Raw genomic sequence first — 15,241 nt, 5'->3', positions numbered from 1 at the left:
GGTAGCCCTACATTCATTTCATTGGGGGATTTTGACCCCTGGGCGCACGCCATTCAATTCAATAGGGGAATTCGACCCCTGGTAGCCCGCCAAACATTTCAATGGGGGATTTCCACCCCTGGTAGCCCGCCATTCATTTCAATGAGGGATTTCGACCCCTGGGAGCCCTCCATTCATTTTAATGGGGGATTTCGACCACTGGGAGTCAGCCATTCATTTCAATGGGGGATTTCTACCCCTTGGAGGCCGTCATTCATTTCTATGGGGGATTTCGACCACTGGGAGTCAGCCATTCATTTCAATGGGGGATTTTGACTCCTGGTCGCCCGCCATTCATTTCAATGGGGGATTTCGACCACTTGGAGCCCACCATTCATTTCTAAGGGGGAATCTCGATCCCTGGTAGCCCGCCATTCATTTCAATGGGGGATTTCGACCACTGGGAGCAGGCCATTCATTTCAATGGGGGATTTCGACCCCTAGGCGCCCGCCATTCATTTCAATGGGGGATTTTGACTCCTGGTCGCCCGCCATTCATTTCAATGGGGGAATTCGACCCCTGGGAGCCCGCCATTCATTCCTATGGGGGAATCTCGATCCCTGGTAGACCGCCATTCATTTCAATGGGGGATTTCAACCCCTGGTAACCTGCCATTCATTCCTATGATGGATTTCGACCCTTGGGAGCCCACCATTCATTTAAATGGGGGAATTCGACCCCTGGTAGCCCGCCATTCATTTCAATGGGGGATTTCGACCACTGGGAGCCCACCATTCATTTCTATGGGGGAATCTCGATCCCTGGTAGCCCGCCATTCATTTCAATGGGGGATTTCGACCCCTGGTAGCCCGCCATTCATTCCTATGGGGGATTTCGACCCCTCGGAGCCCACCATTCATTTAAATGGGGGAATTCGACACCTGGGTGCCCGCCATACATTTCAATGGGGGATTTCGACCCCTGGTAGCCCTACATTCATTTCATTGGGGGATTTTGACCCCTGGGCGCACGCCATTCAATTCAATAGGGGAATTCGACCCCTGGTAGCCCGCCAAACATTTCAATGGGGGATTTCCACCCCTGGTAGCCCGCCATTCATTTCAATGAGGGATTTCGACCCCTGGGAGCCCTCCATTCATTTTAATGGGGGATTTCGACCACTGGGAGTCAGCCATTCATTTCAATGGGGGATTTCTACCCCTTGGAGGCCGTCATTCATTTCTATGGGGGATTTCGACCACTGGGAGTCAGCCATTCATTTCAATGGGGGGATTCGAACCCTAGGTGCCCGCATTTCATTTCATTGGGGGATTTCGACCCCTAGGCGCCCGCCATTCATTTCAATGGGGGATTTCAACCCCTGGTAACCCGCCATTCATTCCTATGGGTGATTTCGACCCCTGGGAGCCCACCATTCATTTAAATGGGGGAATTCGACCCCTGGTAGCCCGCCATTCATTTCAATGGGGGATTTCGACCACTTGGAGGCTACCATTCATTTCTAAGGGGGAATCTTGATCCCTGGTAGCCCGCCATTCATTTCAATGGGGGATTTCGACCACTGGGAGCAGGCCATTCATTTCAATGGGGGATTTCGACCCCTAGGCGCCCGCCATTCATTTCAATGGGAGATTTTGACTCCTGGTCGCCCGCCATTCATTTCAATGGGGGATTTCAACCCCTGGTAACCTGCCATTCATTCCTATGATGGATTTCGACCCTTGGGAGCCCACCATTCATTTAAATGGGGGAATTCGACCCCTGGTAGCCCGCCATTCATTTCAATGGGGGATTTCGACCACTGGGAGCCCACCATTCATTTCTATGGGGGAATCTCGACCCCTGGTAGCCCGACATTCATTTCAATGGGGGATTTTGATTCCTGGGCGCCCGCCATTCATTTCAATAGGGGAATTCGACCCCTGGTTGCCCGACATTCATTTCAATGGGGGATTTCGACCACTGGGAGCCAGCCATTCATTTCAATGGGGGATTTCGACTCCTAGGTGCCCGCCATTCATTTCAATGGGGGATTTTGACACTTGGTCGCCCGCCATTCATATCAATGGGGGAATTCAACCCCTGGGAGCCCGCCATTCATTTGAATGGGGGATTTCGACCCCTAGGCGCCCCCGCCATACATTCCTATGGGGGAATCTCGATCCCTGGTAGCCCGCCATTCATTTCTATGGGGGATTTCGACCCCTGGGAGCTCACCATTTATTTAAATGGGGGAATTCGACCCCTGGGTGCCCGCCATTCATTTCAATGGGGGATTTCGACCCCTGATAGCCCGCCATTCATTTCAATGGAGGATTTCGACCACTGGGAGCCAGCCATTCATTTCAATGGGGGATTTCGACCCCTAGGCCTCCGCCATTCATTTCAATGGGGGATTTTGACTCCTGGTCGCCCGCCTTTCATTTCAATGGGGAATTTCGACCACTTGGAGCCCACCATTCATTTCTAAGAGGGAATCTCGATCCCTGGTAGCCCGCCATTCATTTCATTGGGGGATTTTGACCCCTGGTTGCCCGCCATTCATTTCAATGGGGGATTTCGACCACTGGGAGCCAGCCATTCATTTCAATGGGGGATTTCGACCCCTAGGCCTCCGCCATTCATTTCAATGGGGGATTTTGACTCCTGGTCGCCCGCCATTCATTTCAATGGGGGATTTCGACCACTTGGAGCCCACCATTCATTTCTAAGGGGGAATCTCGATCCCTGGTAGCCCGCCATTCATTTCAATGGGGGATTTCGACCACTGGGAGCAGGCCATTCATTTCAATGGGGGATTTCGACCCCTAGGCGCCCGCCATTCATTTCAATGTGGGATTTTGACTCCTGGTCGCCCGCCATTCATTTCAATGGGGGAATTCGACCCCTGGGAGCCCGCCATTCATTCCTATGGGGGAATCTCGATCCCTGGTAGACCGCCATTCATTTCAATGGGGGATTTCAACCCCTGGTAACCTGCCATTCATTCCTATGATGGATTTCGACCCTTGGGAGCCCACCATTCATTTAAATGGGGGAATTCGACCCCTGGTAGCCCGCCATTCATTTCAATGGGGGATTTCGACCACTGGGAGCCCACCATTCATTTCTATGGGGGAATCTCGATCCCTGGTAGCCCGCCATTAATTTCAATGGGGGATTTCGACCCCTGGTAGCCCGCCATTCATTTCAATGTGGGATTTTGATTCCTTGGCGCCCGCCATTCATTTCAATAGGGAAATTCGACCCCTGGTTGCCGCCATTCATTTCAATGGGGGATTTCGACCACTGGGAGCCAGCCATTCATTTCAATGGGGGATTTCGACCCCTAGGCCTCCGCCATTCATTTCAATGGGGGATTTTGACTCCTGGTCGCCCGCCATTCATTTCAATGGGGGAATTCAACCCCTGGGAGCCCGCCATTCATTTCAATGGGGGATTTCGACCCCTGATAGCCCGCCATTCATTCCTATGGGGGATTTCGACCCCTCGGAGCCCACCATTCATTTAAATGGGGGAATTCGACACCTGGGTGCCCGCCATACATTTCAATGGGGGATTTCGACCCCTGGTAGCCCGCCATTCATTTCATTGGGAGATTTTGACCCCTGGGCGCACGCCATTCAATTCAATAGGGGAATTCGACCCCTGGTAGCCCGCCAAACATTTCATTGGTGGATTTCCACCCCTGGTAGCCCGCCATTCATTTCAATGAGGGATTTCCACCCCTGGGAGCCCTCCATTCATTTTAATGGGGGATTTCGACCACTGGGAGCGAGCCATTCATTTCAATGGGGGATTTCTACCCCTTGGAGCCCGTCATTCATTTCAATGGGGGATTTCGACCCCTGGTAGCCCGCCATTCATTCCTATGGGGGATTTCGACCCCTCGGAGCCCACCATTCATTTAAATGGGGGAATTCGACACCTGGGTGCCCGCCATACATTTCAATGGGGGATTTCGACCCCTGGTAGCCCGCCATTCATTTCATTGGGGGATTTTGACCCCTGGGCGCACGCCATTCAATTCAATAGGGGAATTCGACACCTGGTAGCCCGCCAAACATTTCAATGGGGGATTTCCACCCCTGGTAGCCCGCCATTCATTTCAATGAGGGATTTCGACCCCTGGGAGCCCTCCATTCATTTCAATGGGGGATTTTGATTCCTGGGCGCCCGCCATTCATTTCAATAGGGGAATTCGACCCCTGGTTGCCCGACATTCATTTCAATGGGGGATTTCGACCACTGGGAGCCAGCCATTCATTTCAATGGGGGATTTCGACTCCTAGGTGCCCGCCATTCATTTCAATGGGGGATTTTGACTCTTGGTCGCCCGCCATTCATATCAATGGGGGAATTCAACCCCTGGGAGCCCGCCATTCATTTGAATGGGGGATTTCGACCCCTAGGCGCCCCCGCCAAACATTCCTATGGGGGAATCTCGATCCCTGGTAGCCCGCCATTCATTCCTATGGGGGATTTCGACCCCTGGGAGCTCACCATTTATTTAAATGGGGGAATTCGACCCCTGGGTGCCCGCCATTCATTTCAATGGGGGATTTCGACCCCTGATAGCCCGCCATTCATTTCATTGGGGGATTTTGACCCCTGGTTGCCCGCCATTCATTTCAATGGGGGATTTCGACCACTGCGAGCCAGCCATTCATTTCAATGGGGGATTTCGACCCCTAGGTCTCCGCCATTCATTTCAATGGGGGATTTTGACTCCTGGTCGCCCGCCATTCATTTCAATGGGGGATTTCGACCACTTGGAGCCCACCATTCATTTCTAAGGGGGAATCTCGATCCCTGGTAGCCCGCCATTCATTTCATTGGGGGATTTTGACCCCTGGTTGCCCGCCATTCATTTCAATGGGGGATTTCGACCACTGGGAGCCAGCCATTTATTTCAATGGGGGATTTCGACCCCTAGGCCTCCGCCATTCATTTCAATGGGGGATTTTGACTCCTGGTCGCCCGCCATTCATTTCAATGGGGGATTTCGACCACTTGGAGCCCACCATTCATTTCTAAGGGGGAATCTCGATCCCTGGTAGCCCGCCATTCATTTCAATGGGGGATTTCGACCACTGGGAGCAGGCCATTCATTTCAATGGGGGATTTCGACCCCTAGGCGCCCGCCATTCATTTCAATGTGGGTTTTTGACTCCTGGTCGCCCGCCATTCATTTCAATGGGGGAATTCGACCCCTGGGAGCCCGCCATTCATTCCTATGGGGGAATCTCGATCCCTGGTAGACCGCCATTCATTTCAATGGGGGATTTCAACCCCTGGTAACCTGCCATTCATTCCTATGATGGATTTCGACCCTTGGGAGCCCACCATTCATTTAAATGGGGGAATTCGACCCCTGGTAGCCCGCCATTCATTTCAATGGGGGATTTCGACCACTGGGAGCCCACCATTCATTTCTATGGGGGAATCTCGATCCCTGGTAGCCCGCCATTAATTTCAATGGGGGATTTCGAGCCCTGGTAGCCCGCCATTCATTTCAATGGGGGATTTTGATTCCTTGGCGCCCGCCATTCATTTCAATAGGGAAATTCGACCCCTGGTTGCCCGCCAAACATTTCATTGGTGGATTTCCACCCCTGGTAGCCCGCCATTCATTTCAATGAGGGATTTCCACCCCTGGGAGCCCTCCATTCATTTTAATGGGGGATTTCGACCACTGGGAGCCAGCCATTCATTTCAATTGGGGATTTCTACTCCTTGGAGCCCGTCATTCATTTCTATGGGGGATTTCGACCACTGGGAGTCAGCCATTCATTTCAATGGGGGATTTCGAACCCTAGGTGCCCGTATTTCATTTCATTGGGGGATTTCGACCCCTAGGCGCCCGCCATTCATTTCAATGGGGGATTTCAACCCCTGGTAACCCGCCATTCATTCCTATGGGTGATTTCGACCCCTGGGAGCCCACCATTCATTTAAATGGGGGAATTCGACCCCTGGTAGCCCGCCATTCATTTCAATGGGGGATTTCGACCACTTGGAGCCCACCATTCATTTCTAAGGGGGAATCTCGATCCCTGGTAGCCCGCTATTCATTTCAATGGGGGATTTCGACCACTGGGAGCAGGCCATTCATTTCAATGAGGGATTTCGACCCCTAGGCGCCCGCCATTCATTTCAATGGGGGATTTTGACTCCTGGTCGCCCGCCATTCATTTCAATGGGGGATTTCAACCCTTGGTAACCTGCCATTCATTCCTATGATGGATTTCGACCCTTGGGAGCCCGCCATTCATTTCAATGGGTGATTTCGACCCCTGGTAGCCCGCCATTCATTTCAATGGGGGATTTTGATTCCTGGGCGCCCGCCATTCATTTCAATAGGGGAATTCGACCCCTGGTTGCCCGACATTCATTTCAATAGGGGATTTCGACCACTGGGAGCCAGCCATTCATTTCAATGGGGGAATCTCGATCCCTGGTAGCCCGCCATTCATTCCTATGGGGGATTTCGACCCCTGGGAGCTCACCATTCATTTAAATGGGGGAATTCGACCCCTGGGTGCCCGCCATTCATTTCAATGGGGGATTTCGACCCCTGATAGCCCGCCATTCATTTCATTGGGGGATTTTGACCCATGGTTGCCCGCCATTCATTTCAATGGGGGATTTCGACCACTGGGAGCCAGCCATTCATTTCAATGGGGGATTTCGACCCCTAGGCCTCCGCCATTCATTTCAATGGGGGATTTTGACTCCTGGTCGCCCGCCATTCATTTCAATGGGGGAATTCGACCCCTGGGAGCCCGCCATTCATTCCTATGGGGGAATCTCGATCCCTGGTAGACCGCCATTCATTTCAATGGGGGATTTCAACCCCTGGCAACCTGCCATTCATTCCTAAGATGGATTTCGACCCTTGGGAGCCCACCATTCATTTAAATGGGGGAATTCGACCCCTGGTAGCCCGCCATTCATTTCAATGGGGGATTTCGACCACTGGGAGCCCACCATTCATTTCTATGGGGGAATCTCGATCCCTGGTAGCCCGCCATTCATTTCAATGGGGGATTTCGACCCCTGGTAGCTCGCCATTCATTTCAATGGGGGATTTTGATTCCTGGGCGCCCGCCATTCATTTCAATAGGGGAATTCGACCCCTGGTTGCCCCCCATTCATTTCAATGGGGGATTTCGACCACTGGGAGCCAGCCATTCATTTCAATGGGTGATTTCGAACCCTAGGTGCCCGCATTTCATTTCATTGGGGGATTTCGACCCCTAGGCGCCCGCCATTCATTTCAATGGGGGATTTCAACCCCTGGTAACCCGCCATTCATTCCTATGGGTGATTTCGACCCCTGGTAGCCCGCTATTCATTTCAATGGGGGATTTCAACCACTGGGAGCCCGCCATTCATTTCTAAGGGGGAATCTCGATCCCTGGTAGCCCGCCATTCATTTCAATGGGGGATTTCGACCACTGGGAGCAGGCCATTCATTTCAATGGGGGATTTCGACCCCTAGGCGCCCGGCATTCATTTCAATGGGGGATTTTGACTCCTGGTCGCCCGCCATTCATTTCAATGGGGGAATTCGACCCCTGGGAGCCCGCCATTCATTCCTATGGGGAAATCTCGATCCCTGGTGGACCGCCATTCATTTCAATGGGGGATTTCAACCCCTGGTAACCTGCCATTCATTCCTATGATGGATTTCGACCCTTGGGAGCCCACCAATCATTTAAATGGGGGAATTCGACCACTGTTAGCCCGCCATTCATTTCAATGGGGGATTTCGACCACTGGGAGCCCACCATTCATTTCTATGGGGGAATCTCGATCCCTGGTAGCCCGCCATTCATTTCAATGGGGGATTTCGACCACTGGTAGCCCGCCATTCATTTCAATGGGGGATTTTGATTCCTGGGTGCCCGCCATTCATTTCTATAGGGGAATTCGACCCCTGGTTGCCCGCCATTCATTTCAATGGGGGATTTCGACCACTGGGAGCCAGCCATTCATTTCAATGGGGGATTTCGACTCTTGGTCGCCCGCCATTCATTTCAATGGGGGAATTCAACCCCTGGGAGCCCGCCATTCATTTCAATGGGGGATTTCGACCCCTAGGCGCCCCCGCCATACATTCCTATGGGGGAATCTCGATCCCTGGTAGCCCGCCATTCATTCCTATGGGGGATTTCGACCCCTGGGAGCCCACCATTCATTTAAATAGGGGAATTCGACCCCTGGTAGCCCGCCATTCATTTCAATGGGGGATTTCGACCACTGGGAGCCCACCATTCATTTCTATGGGGGAATCTCGATCCCTGGTAGCCCGCCATTCATTTCAATGGGGGATTTCGACCACTGGGAGCCAGCCATTCATTTCAATGGGGGATTTAGACCCCTAGGCGCCCGCCATTCATTTCAATGGGGGATTTTGACTCCTGGTCGCCCGCCATTCATTTCAATGGGGGAATTCGACCCCTGGGAGCCCGCCATTCATTTCAATGGGGGATTTCGACCACTGGGAGCCAGCCATTCATTTCAATGGGGGATTTCGAACCCTAGGCGCCCCCGCCATTCATTCCTATGGGGGAATCTCGATCCCTGGTAGACCGCCATTCATTTCAATGGGGGATTTCAACCCCTGGTAACCTGCCATTCATTCCTATGATGGATTTCGACCCCTGGGAGCCCACCATTCATTTAAATGGGGGAATTCGACCCCTGGTAGCCCGCCATTCATTTCAATGGGGGATTTCGACCACTGGGAGCCCACCATTCATTTCTAAGGGGGAATCTCGATCCCTGGTAGCCCGCCATTCATTTCAATGGGGGATTTCGACCACTGGGAGCAGGCCATTCATTTCAATGGGGGATTTCGACCCCTAGGCGCCCGCCATTCATTTCAATGGGGGATTTTGACTCCTGGTCGCCCGCCATTCATTTCAATGGGGGATTTCAACCCCTGGTAACCTGCCATTCATTCCTATGATGGATTTCGACCCTTGGGAGCACACCATTCATTTAAATGGGGGAATTCGACCCCTGGTAGCCCGCCATTCATTTCAATGGGGGATTTCGACCACTGGAAGCCCACCATTCATTTCTATGGGGGAATCTCGATCCCTGGTAGCCCGCCATTCATTTCAATGGGTGATTTCGACCCCTGGTAGCCCGCCATTCATTTCAATGGGGGATTTTGATTTCTGGGCGCCCGCCATTCATTTCAATAGGGGAATTCGACCCCTGGTTGCCCGACATTCATTTCAATGGGGGATTTCGACCACTGGGAGCCAGCCATTCATTTCAATGGGGGATTTCGACTCCTAGGTGCCCGCCATTCATTTCAATGGGGGATTTTGACTCTTGGTCGCCCGCCATTCATTTCAATGGGGGAATTCAACCCCTGGGAGCCCGCCATTCATTTGAATGGGGGATTTCGACCCCTAGGCGCCCCCGCCATACATTCCTATGGGGGAATCTCGATCCCTGGTAGCCCGCCATTCATTCCTATGGGGGATTTCGACCGCTGGGAGCTCACCATTCATTTAAATGGGGGAATTCGACCCCTGGGTGCCCGCCATTCATTTCAATGGGGGATTTCGACCCCTGATAGCCCGCCATTCATTTCATTGGGGGATTTTGACCCCTGGTTGCCCGCCATTCATTTCAATGGGGGATTTCGACCACTGGGAGCCAGCCATTCATTTCAATGGGGGATTTCGACCCCTAGGCCTCCGCCATTCATTTCAATGGGGGATTTTGACTCCTGGTCGCCCGCCATTCATTTCAATGGGGGATTTCGACCACTTGGAGCCCACCATTCATTTCTAAGGGGGAATCTCGATCCCTGGTAGCCCGCCATTCATTTCATTGGGGGATTTTGACCCCTGGTTGCCCGCCATTCATTTCAATGGGGGATTTCGACCACTGGGAGCCAGCCATTCATTTCAATGGGGGATTTCGACCCCTAGGCCTCCGCCATTCATTTCAATGGGGGATTTTGACTCCTGGTCGCCCGCCATTCATTTCAATGGGGGATTTCGACCACTTGGAGCCCACCATTCATTTCTAAGGGGGAATCTCGATCCCTGGTAGCCCGCCATTCATTTCAATGGGGGATTTCGACCACTGGGAGCAGGCCATTCATTTCAATGGGGGATTTCGACCCCTAGGCGCCCACCATTCATTTAAATGGGGGAATTCGACCCCTGGTAGCCCGCCATTCATTTCAATGGGGGATTTCGACCACTGGGAGCCCACCATTCATTTCTATGGGGGAATCTCGATCCCTGGAAGCCCGCCATTCATTTCAATGGGGGATTTCGACCCCTGGTAGCCCGCCATTCATTCCTATGGGGGATTTCGACCCCTCGGAGCCCACCATTCATTTAAATGGGGGAATTCGACACCTGGGTGCCCGCCATACATTTCAATGGGGGATTTCGACCCCTGGTAGCCCTACATTCATTTCATTGGGGGATTTTGACCCCTGGGCGCACGCCATTCAATTCAATAGGGGAATTCGACCCCTGGTAGCCCGCCAAACATTTCAATGGGGGATTTCCACCCCTGGTAGCCCGCCATTCATTTCAATGAGGGATTTCGACCCCTGGGAGCCCTCCATTCATTTTAATGGGGGATTTCGACCACTGGGAGTCAGCCATTCATTTCAATGGGGGATTTCTACCCCTTGGAGGCCGTCATTCATTTCTATGGGGGATTTCGACCACTGGGAGTCAGCCATTCATTTCAATGGGGGATTTCGAAACCTAGGTGCCCGCATTTCATTTCATTGGGGGATTTCGACCCCTAGGCGCCCGCCATTCATTTCAATGGGGGATTTCAACCCCTGGTAACCCGCCATTCATTCCTATGGGTGATTTCGACCCCTGGGAGCCCACCATTCATTTAAATGGGGGAATTCGACCCCTGGTAGCCCGCCATTCATTTCAATGGGGGATTTCGACCCCTAGGCGCCCGCCATTCATTTCAATGGGGGATTTCAACCCCTGGTAACCCGCCATTCATTCCTATGGGTGATTTCGACCCCTGGGAGCCCACCATTCATTTAAATGGGGGAATTCGACACCTGGGTGCCCGCCATTCATTTCAATGGGGGATTTCGACCACTTGGAGCCCACCATTCATTTCTAAGGGGGAATCTCGATCCCTGGTAGCCCGCCATTCATTTCAATGGGGGATTTCGACCACTGGGAGCAGGCCATTCATTTCAATGGGGGATTTCGACCCCTAGGCGCCCGTCATTCATTTCAATGGGGGATTTTGACTCCTGGTCGCCCGCCATTCATTTCAATGGGGGATTTCAACCCCTGGTAACCTGCCATTCATTCCTATGATGGATTTCGACCCTTGGGAGCCCACCATTCATTTAAATGGGGGAATTCGACCCCTGGTAGCCAGCCATTCATTTCAATGGGGGATTTCGACTCCTAGGTGCCCGCCATTCATTTCAATGGGGGATTTTGACTCTTGGTCGCCCGCCATTCATTTCAATGGGGGAATTCAACCCCTGGGAGCCCGCCATTCATTTGAATGGGGGATTTCGACCCCTAGGCGCCCCCGCCATACATTCCTATGGGGGAATCTCGATCCCTGGTAGCCCGCCATTCATTCCTATGGGGGATTTCGACCGCTGGGAGCTCACCATTCATTTAAATGGGGGAATTCGACCCCTGGGTGCCCGCCATTCATTTCAATGGGGGATTTCGACCCCTGATAGCCCGCCATTCATTTCATTTGGGGATTTTGACCCCTGGTTGCCCGCCATTCATTTCAATGGGGGATTTCGACCACTGGGAGCCAGCCATTCATTTCAATGGGGGATTTCGACCCCTAGGCCTCCGCCATTCATTTCAATGGGGGATTTTGACTCCTGGTTGCCCGCCATTCATTTCAATGGGGAATTTCGACCACTTGGAGCCCACCATTCATTTCTAAGGGGGAATCTCGATCCCTGGTAGCCCGCCATTCATTTCATTGGGGGATTTTGACCCCTGGTTGCCCGCCATTCATTTCAATGGGGGATTTCGACCACTGGGAGCCAGCCATTCATTTCAATGGGGGATTTCGACCCCTAGGCCTCCGCCATTCATTTCAATGGGGGATTTTGACTCCTGGTCGCCCGCCATTCATTTCAATGGGGGATTTCGACCACTTGGAGCCCACCATTCATTTCTAAGGGGGAATCTCGATCCCTGGTAGCCCGCCATTCATTTCAATATGGGATTTCGACCACTGGGAGCAGGCCATTCATTTCAATGGGGGATTTCGACCCCTAGGCGCCCACCATTCATTTAAATGGGGGAATTCGACCCCTGGTAGCCCGCCATTCATTTCAATGGGGGATTTCGACCACTGGGAGCCCACCATTCATTTCTATGGGGGAATCTCGATCCCTGGTAGCCCGCCATTCATTTCAATGGGGGATTTCGACCCCTGGTAGCCCGCCATTCATTCCTATGGGGGATTTCGACCCCTCGGAGCCCACCATTCATTTAAATGGGGGAATTCGACACCTGGGTGCCCGCCATACATTTCAATGGGGGATTTCGACCCCTGGTAGCCCTACATTCATTTCATTGGGGGATTTTGACCCCTGGGCGCACGCCATTCAATTCAATAGGGGAATTCGACCCCTGGTAGCCCGCCAAACATTTCAATGGGGGATTTCCACCCCTGGTAGCCCGCCATTCATTTCAATGAGGGATTTCGACCCCTGGGAGCCCTCCATTCATTTTAATGGGGGATTTCGACCACTGGGAGTCAGCCATTCATTTCAATGGGGGATTTCTACCCCTTGGAGGCCGTCATTCATTTCTATGGGGGATTTCGACCACTGGGAGTCAGCCATTCATTTCAATGGGGGATTTCGAACCCTAGGTGCCCGCATTTCATTTCATTGGGGGATTTCGACCCCTAGGCGCCCGCCATTCATTTCAATGGGGGATTTCAACCCCTGGTAACCCGCCATTCATTCCTATGGGTGATTTCGACCCCTGGGAGCCCACCATTCATTTAAATGGGGGAATTCGACCCCTGGTAGCCCGCCATTCATTTCAATGGGGGATTTCGACCCCTAGGCGCCCGCCATTCATTTCAATGGGGGATTTCAAGCCCTGGTAACCCGCCATTCATTCCTATGGGTGATTTCGACCCCTGGGAGCCCACCATTCATTTAAATGGGGGAATTCGACACCTGGGTGCCCGCCATTCATTTCAATGGGGGATTTCGACCACTTGGAGCCCACCATTCATTTCTAAGGGGGAATCTCGATCCCTGGTAGCCCGCCATTCATTTCAATGGGGGATTTCGACCACTGGGAGCAGGCCATTCATTTCAATGGGGGATTTCGACCCCTAGGCGCCCGTCATTCATTTCAATGGGGGATTTTGACTCCTGGTCGCCCGCCATTCATTTCAATGGGGGATTTCAACCCCTGGTAACCTGCCATTCATTCCTATGATGGATTTCGGCCCTTGGGAGCCCACCATTCATTTAAATGGGGGAATTCGACCCCTGGTAGCCCGCCATTCATTTCAATGGGGGATTTCGACCACTGGGAGCCCACCATTCATTTCTATGGGGGAATCTCGATCCCTGGTAGCCCGCCATTCATTTCAATGGGTGATTTCGACCCCTGGTAGCCCGCCATTCATTTCAAGTGGGGGATTTTGATTCCTGGGCGCCCGCCATTCATTTCAATAGGGGAATTCGACCCCTGGTTGCCCGACATTCATTTCAATGGGGGATTTCGACCACTGGGAGCCAGCCATTCATTTCAATGGGGGATTTCGAGTCCTAGGTGCCCGCCATTCATTTCAATGGGGGATTTTGACTCTTGGTCGCCCGCCATTCATATCAATGGGGGAATTCAACCCCTGGGAGCCCGCCATTCATTTGAATGGGGGATTTTGACTCCTAGGCGCCCCCGCCATACATTCCTATGGGGGAATCTCGATCCCTGGTAGCCCGCCATTCATTCCTATGGGGGATTTCGACCCCTGGGAGCTCACCATTCATTTAAATGGGGGAATTCGACCCCTGGGTGCCCGCCATTCATTTCAATGGGGGATTTCGACACCTGATAGCCCGCCATTCATTTCATTGGGGGATTTTGACCCCTGGTTGCCCGTCATTCATTTCAATGGGGGATTTCAACCACTGGGAGCCAGCCATTCATTTCAATGGGGGATTTTGACCCCTAGGCCTCCGCCATTCATTTCAATGGGGGATTTTGACTCCTGGTCGCCCGCCATTCCTTTCAATGGGGGAATTCGACCCCTGGGAGCCCGCCATTCATTCCTATGGGGGAATCTCGATCCCTGGTAGACCGCCATTCATTTCAATGGGGGATTTCAACCCCTGGTAACCTGCCATTCATTCCTATGATGGATTTCGACCCTTGGGAGCCCACCATTCATTTAAATGGGGGAATTCGACCCCTGGTAGCCCGCCATTCATTTCAATGGGGGATTTCGACCACTGGGAGCCCACCATTCATTTCTATGGGGGAATCTCGATCCCTGGTAGCCCGCCATTAATTTCAATGGGGGATTTCGACCCCTGGTAGCCCGCCATTCATTTCAATGGGGGATTTTGATTCCTTGGCGCCCGCCATTCATTTCAATAGGGAAATTCGACCCCTGGTTGCCGCCATTCATTTCAATGGGAGATTTCGACCACTGGGAGACAGCCATTCATTTCAATGGGGGATTTCGACCCCTAGGCCTCCGCCATTCATTTCAATGGGGGATTTTGACTCCTGGTCGCCCGCCATTCATTTCAATGGGGGAATTCTACCCTGGGAGCACGCCATTCATTTCAATTGGGGATTTCGACCCCTGGTAGCCCGCCATTCATTCCTATGGGGGATTTCGACCCCTCGGAGCCCACCATTCATTTAAATGGGGGAATTCGACCCCTGGGTGCCCGCCATACATTTCAGTGGGGGATTTCGACCCCTGGTAGCCCGCCATTCATTTCATTGGGGGATTTTGACCCCTGGGCGCACGCCATTAAATTCAATAGGGGAATTCGACCCCTGGTAGCCCGCCAAACATTTCAATGGGGGATTTCCACCCCTGGTAGCCCGCCATTCATTTCAATGAGGGATTTCGACCCCTGGGAGCCCTCCATTCATTTTAATGGGGGATTTCGACCCCTATGCGCCCCCGCCATACATTCCTATGGGGGAATCTCGATCCCTGGTAGCCCGCCATTCATTCCTATGG

This window comes from Vanacampus margaritifer, chromosome 9, assembly GCF_051991255.1.
Source record: "Vanacampus margaritifer isolate UIUO_Vmar chromosome 9, RoL_Vmar_1.0, whole genome shotgun sequence".
Taxonomy (NCBI): Eukaryota; Metazoa; Chordata; class Actinopteri; order Syngnathiformes; family Syngnathidae; genus Vanacampus; species Vanacampus margaritifer.
The sequence above is the reverse complement of the archived record's forward strand: the minus strand, read 5'-3'. Positions refer to the sequence as shown.